An 11,858-nucleotide genomic window follows, 5' to 3' on the forward strand; every position below is an offset into this window, starting at 1 on the left:
GGCTTTTACCATTGCACGTTGCTTGTGACTTTATTATCTCATTAATTGCTTTATTTACTATCTTTTATTCTTTCACTACGAAACTGACTTGGCTCTTCATGTCTTTTCTTTCTTTTAGTTGATTTCCTTTACTACTTTATTTCAATGTTGTTGTAATTACTGCAATTATTGTAATCATTTATCTTATGAACGTGAAAATACATGTCAATTTGTTTCATTCTTGTAAACTGCATCTTCAACATCATATTCCACTCGTGCCAAACAAACACCGTAGCAACGCTTATAATGAGTGGTTGCGCTCTTCCAATATTATCACCCTTTAAATTCGGTAAAGGCGTATTTACGGTAAAACCAGTCGATTAGCAGTGCAGTCGATGGTTCCGTGCCTTTCCCTCTTGAATTGTCCGCTCAAGGGTACCTGGTGTCTAATACCCCAATAGAAACCTTACTTTGTCTAACTGTGTATGCATCATGGTCAAACATAGCCGAGTCAGTCATGTTGTCCACATAATGACTCATTAATATAGCCTTGTCCAAAGTCCATCGGGTTTCCCTGAAACCCAAACGGACACCTACATGTTCTGTGCATTTATTTGGAGAACTAAATGCTTTTTATGCTTATTATTGGTATTAAATAGTCGAGTCCGGTGGGTGTGAGGTCTTAACCCTTTTGTTTTGCAGAAAATGAATGACAAAGTTTCTGACTTCGGTATGGTAAACATACCTTCACTCTTGCAGACTTGGTGGAGAAACCTCCCATCGAGCAACCAAATCAATGAATGGAAAGAGAGAGTCACCAAGGCTAGTGAGAAGCTAGAATACCTGGAGTACATCTTGCTGGAATTGGAACGGAAAGTGAGGAAAAGACTCATCGACTGTCAAAATATTGAGGAAGGCAAAGGAGAACGTCTGGCGATAGCATTTTTACTGGAAAATCTGCGCGAGCTGGAGGACTTGATCAACGAGAACATTCAACCTGCAGAAGGTCCTTCTGGGACCAAGTAGTTAGGAGTCTTTCTTTTCGCTTTTAATGTAATAAGGCCAATGGCCATTAGTGACATTTTTACTTTCCGCTATTTTAGTGTCGTTTTGGGATTCGTCTTATTTTTATCAATAAAATGAGGCACTTAGCATTATAAGTTCTCCAAGCTAATTTGTTGCTAGGCCTACCTCAGGCACAACGAGGCACCCAAATTAGGACGCGATTTATATTTTTGAACAATGTGTTTAAATATTGTAAAAATTTTCTTCTCATAACCTGCACTAACTTGTTACCTTTTTGTTTTTCTTTATTTTTATTCCCCTCCTCAAAAGGTTAGTTCATGCACTCTGGTACCATCATCATACAGTACGAGATCCAAGGGCCCTCCACCTCCTCCTCCTCCGAGTCCTATCCGAAACAAGAGCAAAGGTAGAATGGGGGATTCAAGCGCCAGAAAGGAAATTGAAAGAATTGAGATTCCTCAGGGTACCCCGGTTGCTAAGGAAACTGTTGCCCAACTTGAGCAGAAACTGTTGAAGTTCCAAGAAGAACTGGATCAAGTTTGGATCTTGGCAAATTTATCATTCACTCTCACCGCTCCTGATGTCAACTTCCCAAATGCTCAAAATCCCGCACCTCCATAGAACATCCCACAACCCCAGATGCAACCCACCCATGCTCAACATTGCAACACATACCATACTCCACTACCCATTCCTGAACCACTAAACACCACAAATGACCACCCCCACAACACTCCCATCTACATAGATACCATACCCCACTACACTCAACCAATCCCAAGTGCACCTGAGTGTGATGACAAGGACTCTCTTATCAGAAACTTGGCAGCAGAACTCAAGAAATTGACCAGCCGAGTCCAGGGCATGGAAGGAAACAAAGGCATAGAGGGGCTGAATTATGAGGACCTCTGCATTCAGCCAGATGTTGAACTTCCGGAAGGATACAAACCTCCCAAGTTCGAAATGTTCGATGGCACGGGAGATCCCAGAGTCCATTTGAGAACATATTGTGATAAGTTGGTCGGAGTCGGAAGGAATGAGAAAATCCTTATGAAATTCTTCATGAGAAGCATGAAGGGGGATGCTTTATCCTGGTACATCAGTCAGGACCCCAAGAAATGGACGAGCTGAGTAGGTATGACATCGGATTTCATGGATAGGTTCCGATTCAATGCAGAGAATGCACCGGATGTATTCTACATCCAGAATCTGAAGAAGAAGCCTACCGAGACATTCTGCGAGTATGCTACCCGTTGGAGATCAGAGGATACTAAGGTCAGGCCGGCCTTAGAAGAGGAACAGATGAACAGATTCTTCATCCGGGCTCATGACCCATAATATTATGAGAGGTTGATGCTGATCGAGGGCCAAAAATTCTCCGATATCATCAAGCTGGGAGAAAGAATTGAAGAAGGCATTAAGAATGGTATGGTTACTAATCTTGAAGCATTGCAGGCCACCAACAAGGCTTTACAGTCTGGTGTCACGTCCAAGATGAAGGATGTCAATGCCGTGATGGTCGCACAGGGAGCCAAATCACCACTAAAATACCACACCTACCCGTCACCTCCACTTATATATCAGCCTATCCCGAATTACCAAGAACCCACACCCTCTTACCAAAATCCACCACCCGTTTACCAATCATCTCCATCTCCCGCATATCAACCCACTTCACCCAACTACTCTCAACCTGCACCTGTTTACCAAGCTTATAATGCCTAACCCCCTCACTACCAATCACCTCCCACTCGCCAAAATTTCCCTAGACCCAGACCAAATTTTGACCGCAGACCTCCCGAGCAATATACAACCATCACTGAGCCAATTGACCAGTTGTATGAGAAACTTAAAGCTGATGGTTACGTCTCCCCTATCCCTGCCACAACTCCAGAAAATCCTTCCTGGTGGGTCAACCCTAATAAGACCTGTGCGTACCACTCCGGCATGAAGGGACATACCATTGATGAGTGCCGCTCGTTGAAGGACAAGATTCAAACTCTGATCGACAATAAGGTTATCATTGCAAAGGAGCCTGCTCCTAATGTCCACGACAACCCTCTGCCTGATCACAGAGGTGGGGACATTCACAAGATCGATATCAAAGATGACTGGGACACCAAGGGATCGATAGGATTGATTACTGAGGATGATTAGCCAAAGAAACCGACAGTCACACTTAACTCGATTGTTGTACAGAACCAGCCCTCCAGGGGCGATGAAGTAAACATGTCTATACCTCTTGAATTTGAAGCACCTTCTTCTGCGAAGGTGGCCGAGCCAATTGAGGTTGAGTTTGGGGTTCCAAAGGCACCTATACTCTTTGACATTGCTGTGTTACCACCGAGGGTACCCATTCCTGTAGCAATGTCAGACGTAACACCATTCCACTCCAATTCCATACCATGGGATTATACAGCTGAAGCAAGGAGGAAAGGGAAGACCAAGAAGGGAGAAGCAATTGCCGCGCAGGGTATGACCAGAACATGCAGGGTTTACACTCTAGAGCACCTAGCTGAGTCCAGTAAGCAAGCCTCAGGACAGACTACTGAAACTGGTCCTGATGATCTTTGGAGAAAATACAAACTAAGGAGTTTTTGGTCATTGAGTAGTTGAACAAAACACCGGCACAGATCTCCATCCTAGCTCTTCTATAGAGCTCGGACGCACACAAAAATGCCTTGATGAAGATATTGAGCGAAGCTTATGTGCCCAACAATATAAGTGGGGGCGAAATGGCAAATATGGTAAGACAAATACTAGAAAGCCACAAAATCACCTTCCACGAAGATGAACTGCCGCCGGAAGGACTGAGTCACAACATGGCCCTACACATCACCGTGCAATGCGAGGATTACTTCATCACTAGAGTCTTGATCGATGGAGGCTCCAGCCTCAACATCCGTCCGTTGATAAGTCTCAGAACATTGGGAAAGAGCCTGCACGAGATCAAAGATGGGGCCATCAATGTCAAAGCCTTCGATGGGTCCCAAAGGTCTACTATCGGAGAGATCAGCCTATGCATGCAAATGGGGCCAACTTGGTTCGACGTTGACTTTCAAGTGATAGATGTCCCAGCATCCTACAATTTGTTGTTGGGATGACCATGGATCCATGCCGCTGGAGCTGTAGCATCGACCCTGCATCAGGCAGTGAAGTTCGAATGGAATCACCAAGAGGTGATCATTCATGGCGATGGTAGCAACCCCATATATAGTCGCCATACCATCCCGATGATTAAAGGCAGAAGGAGAATAGGCGGAGAAACATACCACCACATTGAAAGCGTCAATGTTGTAGACAAAGATAAATGGTGGGATAACAAGATTGAAAGTATCCTGAATTGGTGTGGATACGAACTTGGAAAGGGACTTCGCAAAAACCTCCAGGGAATCGCCAAACCCGTCAAGCTGAAGAAACATGGTACTACATGTGGTTTGGGGTATGAGTACACTTGGGAGGAGTTCAATCACTGGTTGCCACCATGGCGCGGTCCCTACTACCCACTGGAACACCCGATACCTCACCTGAAGCAGACCTTCCAACCGGCAGATACTATATATGGGTCGGAGGAAGATGAAGCATTGGCAGCCGTGAAGAATCTGTTCCTAGAGGATGATGATATGGATTGCAGTGTTATTTCGAAGAGGAAGGGGAGTAAGGCCCTTCTATACAAGCTGTGAACCGAGGAGAACGCCTCAGCAATTAGTCAATCAGAACCATCAGGGCCCGGAAAGCTTCGGGGTAGCAAGGCTAAACAAAAGCACCATGCATCACATTTTTACTTTTTACTAGCTGATTTTATTTCTGCATTGTCTTTAATTTTGAAAAGAGCTCTGATATTCAAAACAATTATGAATCTAATCGAAGCATTTCAGTTTATTATATATCTCTCTCTTATTATTTTCCTATCATTCACTTTATTTTACACAACATTACTATTACTTGCCTTGATGATGAACCAACGATTGTGACTTGCAATGAGACAACGCAACAAACGGATACGGACTCAGAAGAGGATGATATACCAGAAGAGGTCGTTAGAGGAGTTGAGAATTTTGAAAATAGGCCTAAGTCTAACTTGGATGAAACTGAGGTCGTTAATCTGGGAGATGCGGAGAATGTCAAAGAAACGCGCATCAGTGTTCACGTGTCACCATCAGAAAAGAAAGAGTACAAAGAGTTCCTAAAGGAATATGAAGACATATTCGCCTGGCCATATGATGATATGACTGGTCTCATCACATCCATTGTAGCTCACAAACTGTCAACAAATCCAACATGCCCACCGGTAAAGTAGAAGCTCTGGAAATTCAAACCCGACATGAGTTTCAAAATCAAAGAAGAGGTTACCAAGCAGGTCAAAGCCAAGGTTCTCAGGGTAGTAGAGTATCCGACATGGTTAGCCAACATCGTGCCAGTGCCAAAAAAGGATGGGAAAGTTAGAGTTTGTGTTGATTACCGGGATATTAATCGGGCCAGCCCCAAAGATGACTTCCCCTTGCCTAACATACACATTCTTATCGACAACTGCGCTAAGCATGAGTTGCAGTCTTTTGTTGATTGTTTCGCTGGGTATCATCAGGTATGGATGGATGAGGAAGATGCAGAGAAAACGGCTTCTATCACGCCATGGGGAATGTATTGTTACAAGATGATGCCATTCGGTTTGAAAAACGCTAGTGCCACCTACATGAGAGCCATGACTACCATCTTTCATGACATGATATATAAGGAGATCGAGGTATATGTGGATGCCGTCATCATCAAATCCAAGAAAGCCAGGGATCAAATGGCAGATCTAAGAAAGTTCTTCAACAGACTGAGGAGGTACAATATGAAACTGAATCCTGCCAAGTGTGCATTCGGGATTCCTGCTGGAAAATTATTGGGTTTCATCGTGAGTCGTCGAGGAATAGAATTGGATCCAACAAAGGTCAAAGCTATCCAAGAATTGCCGCCGCCAAAGAACAAGAAGGGCGTGATGAGTTTCCTGGGAAGACTCAACTATATCAGTTGGTCTTGGTTCCGCTTGAGCCAGGAAGACCCCTATTACTTTACCTTGCGGTATCGGATAGAGCATTCGGTTGTGTTTTAGGACAACATGATGAAACAGGGAGAAAGGAGAAAGCCATTTACTATCTCAGTAAGAAGTTCACACCGTACGAGGCCCGGTATTCTCTTTTAGAATGCACTTGTTGTGCTCTGACTTGGGTCGCGCAGAAGTTGAGGCATTACTTCTGTGCTTACACTACTTATCTCATATCCAGAATGGACCCTCTGAAGTATATCTTCCAGAAGCCCATGCCTACTGGCAAGCTCGCCAAATGGCAGATCCTGCTAAGTGAATTTGATATTGTTTACATGACCCAGAAAGCAATCAAAGGGCAAGCCTTGGCGGACCATCTCGCCAAGAATCCCGTAGACGGAGAATACGAGCCCCTAAAAACGTATTTTCCCGATGAAGATGTGTCTTTCATAGGAGAAGATATTGAAGAATCCTATGATGGTTGGAGGTTGTTTTTTGATGGAGCTGCAAATTTCAAAGAAGTTGGCATAGGAGCAGTATTAGTATCAGAAACTGGCCAGCACTACCCGTTATCCGCCAAGCTCAGGTTCCCTTGCACCAATAATATGGCCGAATATGAAGCCTGCATCTTGGGGCTCAAAATGGCTATTGACATGAACGTTCAGGAGTTGCTAGTGATCGGGGATTCAGACTTGCTCACACATCAGGTTCGAGGAGAGTGGGCAACCAAGAACTCTAAGATACTTCCCTACTTGCATCATATACAGGGGTTGAGGAAAAGGTTCATAAAGACAGAATTTCAGCACGTCCCCAGAGTCCAGAACGAGTTTGCTGATGCATTAGCTACTTTATCGTCCATGATCCAGCATCCAGATACAAATTTCATTGATCCCATCCCAGTAAAGATTCATGATCAGCCAGCTTATTGTGCCCACATTGAGGAAGAAGTAGATGGAAAACCATGGTTCCATGACATTAAGGAGTACTTGACAACATGGGAATATCCAGGACTTGCCAATGCTACTCAGAAGCGTACACTTCGTAGGCTATCCAGCAACGTTTTTCACAGTGGAGGAATCCTGTACAGGAGGACTCCCGATTTGGGTCTACTGAGGTGTGTCGAAGCAAAAGAAGCATCCAGGCTATTGGACGAGGTGCATGCAGGGACCTGTGGGCCGCACATGAATGGTTTTGTCTTAGAAAAAAAGATACTCCGAGCAGGGTATTTTTGGATGACTATGGAAACAGACTGTATCCAGTATGTTCGCAAATGCCATCGCTGTCAGATACATGCAGATATGATAAAGGCGCCTCCAAACGAGCTTACTGTGACAAGCTCACCATGGCCATTCGCCGCTTGGGGAATGGATGTTATCGGACCTATCAAGCCTGCCGCATCAAATGGGCACATGTTCATCTTAGTGGCAATCGATTATTTTACCAAATGGGTCGAAGCAGCATCATACATGGCGGTCACTAAGAAGGTTGTGGCGGGTTTCGTCCGCGACCGCATTGTTTGTCGGTTCGGGGTTTCGAAATCAATCATCACCGGTAATGGTTCCAATCTCAACAGCGACTTGATGAAAGCAACGTGTGAAACTTTCAAGATCAAACACAAGAACTCTACAGCCTACAGGCCGCAGATGAATGGAGCTGTGGAAGCAGCCAACAAGAATATCAAGAAGATACTAAGTAAGATGGTCAAAAGTCACAAACAATGGCATGATAAGTTATCATTCGCCTTATTGGGATACCGCACTACAGTCCGCATATCGACCGGAGCAACTCCCTACATGTTGGTTTATGGTACAGAGGCGGTCATCCCCGCCGAGGTAGAAATCCCTCCTTAAGGATCATACAAGAAGTAGAATTGGATGATGCAGAATGGGTAAAAGGTCGCTACGAGCAGTTAGCCCTTATAGATGGAAAAAGGATGAATGCGGTTTGCCACGGTCAGTTGTATCAGAACAGAATGTCCAAAGCCTTCAACAAAAGGGTTAAGCCAAGGAAGTTTACACCGGGGCAACTGGTGTTGAAGAAAATCTTCCCACATCAAGATGAAGCCAAGGGGAAGTTCTCTCCTAATTGGCAGGGTCCGTACATGGTTCACCGGGTTCTAACTGGAGGAGCCGTTATTCTTGCGGAGATGGATGGAGAAGTCTGGCCGAAGCCAATAAATTCAGATGCAGTGAAACGATATTATGTGTAACCACTTATGATTCCCTTAATGATGTAATTTGAACTACGCCTGACCTGATTCCCATTTAAGAGGGGATACGTAGGCAGCCCTATGGGTTCAGTCATAATTTAATAAAAATTCCATTTTTCCCGCTATTGGAACTGGGGCAGAATTTTGAGGAGGACCCTCAAAATTCCAAAGTTAATTTTAGTTCATGCATCGCCAGAAGCACCAACCCAGTAAACTGGGGCAGAATTTTGAGGAGGACCCTCAAAATTCCGGAGAAAAGAGGTTGCAATGTCTTGAACAACGTCGCAGTCGTTGGTTTATCTAAAGAAAACTATTTTTGATTATATATTTACTAGAGCATGCATAACTATTATCCGAATTGCTATTTTTTAGCGACGCTACCCCAATAACACACAACGTCAAAGGCCCGGGGAAGACGAACTAACCTTTCCCCTTACAGAACTCACTATTTTTCTTTGGATGTAGGCACTCGACTCACAATATTGTCAGGTATATTTATGAACGCATATTCCCAAGAATGCAACTTCTCAGAATCATCACTTACCCGTAATTGCTATCCATACACAATCTTCCCAGCAGTCATATTGTCGTAATCGGCTATCAGCTACTACGAATCATCCTTTTACATCCCTGCATTGCATAAGGCTACCTTTCTGCCTTCCGAGGTTAAGCTCTACCTCCATCTGCATCGCATAAGGCTACCTTTCTGCCTTTCGAGACTAAGCTCTGTCTCCATCTGCATTTTGCATAAGGCTATTTATCTGCCTTTCGAGGTTAAGCTCTACCTTCATCCTGCATAAGGCTACTTATCTGCCTTTCGAGACTAAGCTCTGTCTCAATCTGCATTTTTTGCATAAGGCTACTTATCTGCCTTTTGAGGTTAAGCTCTACCTACATTCTTCATCGCATAAGGCTACCTTATCTGCCTTTCGAGACTAAGCTCTGTCTCCATCCGCATTTCCTGCATTTTGCATAAGGCTACCTTTCTGCCTTTCGAGGTTAAGCTCTACCTCCATCCACATATCTTTGCACTGCATAAATCTACTTATCTGCCTTTCGAGACTAAGCTTTGTCTCCATCTGCATTTTCACATAAGGCTACTTATCTGCCTTTCGAGGTTAAGCTCTACCTCCATCCTGCATAAGGCTACTTATCTGCCTTTCGAGACTAAGCTCTGTCTCCATCTGCATTTTTGCATAAGGCTACTTATCTGCCTTTCGAGGTTAAGCTCTACCTCCATTATGCATCGCATAAGGCTACCTTATCTGCCTTTCGAGACTAAGCTCTGCCTCCATCCGCATTTCCTGCATTTTGCATAAGGCTACCTTTCTGCCTTTCGAGGTTAAGCTCTACCTCCATCCTGCATAAGGCTACTTATCTGCCTTTCGAGACTAAGCTCTATCTCCATCTGCATTTTTGCATAAGGCTACTTATCTGCCTTTTGAGGTTAAGCTCTATCTCCATTCTGCATAAGGCTACCTTATCTGCCTTTCGAGACTAAGCATTGTCTCCATCTGCATTTTTGCATAAGGCTACCTATCTTCCTTCCGAGGTTAAACTCTACCTCCATCCTGCATAAGGCTACTTATCTGCCTTTCGAGACTAAGCACTGTATCCATCTACATTTTTCATAAGGCTACCTATCTACCTTTCGAGGTTAAGCTCTACCACCATCCTGCATAAGGCTACTTATCTGCCTTTCGAGACTAAGCTCTGTCTCCATCTGCATTTTTGCATAAGGCTACTTATCTGCATTTCGAGGTTAAGCTCTACCTCTATTCTGCATAAGGCTACTCATCTGCCTTACGAGACTAAGCATTGTCTCCATCTTGCATGGCTGAAACATCGCCACTTTATTTTTCGAACGGCTGAAATATCGCCACTTGCATTTAAATTCTTGCTTTGGCTGAAAGATCGCCACCCTTTGCATTCATTTGGCTGAAATATTGCCACATTCTTATGGGCTGAAAGATCGCCAACTTATTCAAAGGTGTCATAGTTTGGAGGCACCATCGGCATAGCCCGAGAACACCATTTCATGTCCGGCGAATCTTTACTTTTATGCTCTTCATGGACCAGTACATCATAGTCCGAGGACGTCATCCTAACCGTCCGAAGACAACATTCATGGTCCAACGGGAACTTGCATAATGTTTTAATTATGCACAATATACGCCGCTTTGCTCATTTGCAGGTACATCGGCTAGCAAACAGCCGTCTCAGCAGGAGCGATCCCGCTCCGGTCCTCCGCAGCCTATTCGACTCCAAACACCTTTTCAAATCTAATCATTTCATCCGTCTTTTCGAATCTCCATCGACACACTTCATCAATGCTTCTTGAACTACATATGGCCTGATTTCTGTAAAATCTGGGATATGTAGGCAGCTCAGAAGTCGGGGCTCGGTCAAAACTCTTTTCAATCACCGATCCGGTCAAAATTGACCATCTTGTCTTTACCCGACAACTCTTTCATCCTCCTCGGGTAAAGAGGGGCAGCTGTTGATACCCAATTTTTCCCTATATATTTTCAAAATGACATATATGTGTATATATAAGCACCCCAAAGGGTTTTGGCATTTTTAATGATTTTTAAACCAATTTATGGCTTATTTTTACATCATAAAATCCCAATAGTTATTCCCAAAACTTGCCATTTTGGAAAATAATTTACTTTATTCTCATAATTACCTCAAATATAGTTGGCATGATTTTTTGCATATTTTTACAAATTCGTTTGGTATTTTAAAACTAAATTGCATGTAATTGCCATGCTAGCCTCTTTAAGATTTAATAGCATTTTTCTTAAATATAAATTGATCCCAATATTTTAAATTAAGGTTTACATATTATTTATTAACTCAGTACCTTTAATTTGCTTTTAAAATATTTTTACTATTTTTATAAAATATTAGGGGAAAAACTGGCTATTTCAATTTTAGCCTCAATTCGTTTCGATTTTAACCACAATTCCATCTCAATCTCAGCCAATTTCAAGACCAAATTGGACCAGCCCAATTCAAATTTAACCTGACCCCTGACCCATTAACTAAACTCGTCTATTTGTATCTTCAGATCCTGATCATTGATCATTTTGATCAACGGCCCTCATCCCTCCTTTCCTTTTTAATTTCGAACGACCTAACCCTATCTTTCATTTCTATTCGACCGCCGCCCTCAAACCCTCCCTTTCTCTCAAACGCTCTCCAACACTCAAAAACCCTAGCCGGCTTCCTCGTCTTCTCCGACCAAATCTCACCGGAGTCCATGGCTTCTCAGGCCATGGACGGCCTATGCTCACCTCCCTTCACCCCCAAATCATGGTTGTTCGAGATTTCGTGGTTTGACCTCAATGATTCCCGTTCAGATCCTCCACAGATCTGAGGTTCTATGGCCTCTCCGGCTCCGTTCCTACGTGTTCGAGCCTTAAAAAGCATAGCTATGGCTCAGACCTGTTCGAGACCAGACCCTTTCCAAGCCTTCTTGTTTCTAGGATTTCTGAGAAACCCTAAAGCTGTTCGAGGTTCCTTTTTCTTTTATTTTCTTAGATCTGTGTTATACTCGAAGTTCTTAAAACTTTTCCCCAATTTTTCTTTTTTAAAACTAGTCTGTTTCGA

Source organism: Nicotiana sylvestris, chromosome 10 (assembly GCF_000393655.2).
Source record: "Nicotiana sylvestris chromosome 10, ASM39365v2, whole genome shotgun sequence".
Taxonomy (NCBI): domain Eukaryota; kingdom Viridiplantae; phylum Streptophyta; class Magnoliopsida; order Solanales; family Solanaceae; genus Nicotiana; species Nicotiana sylvestris.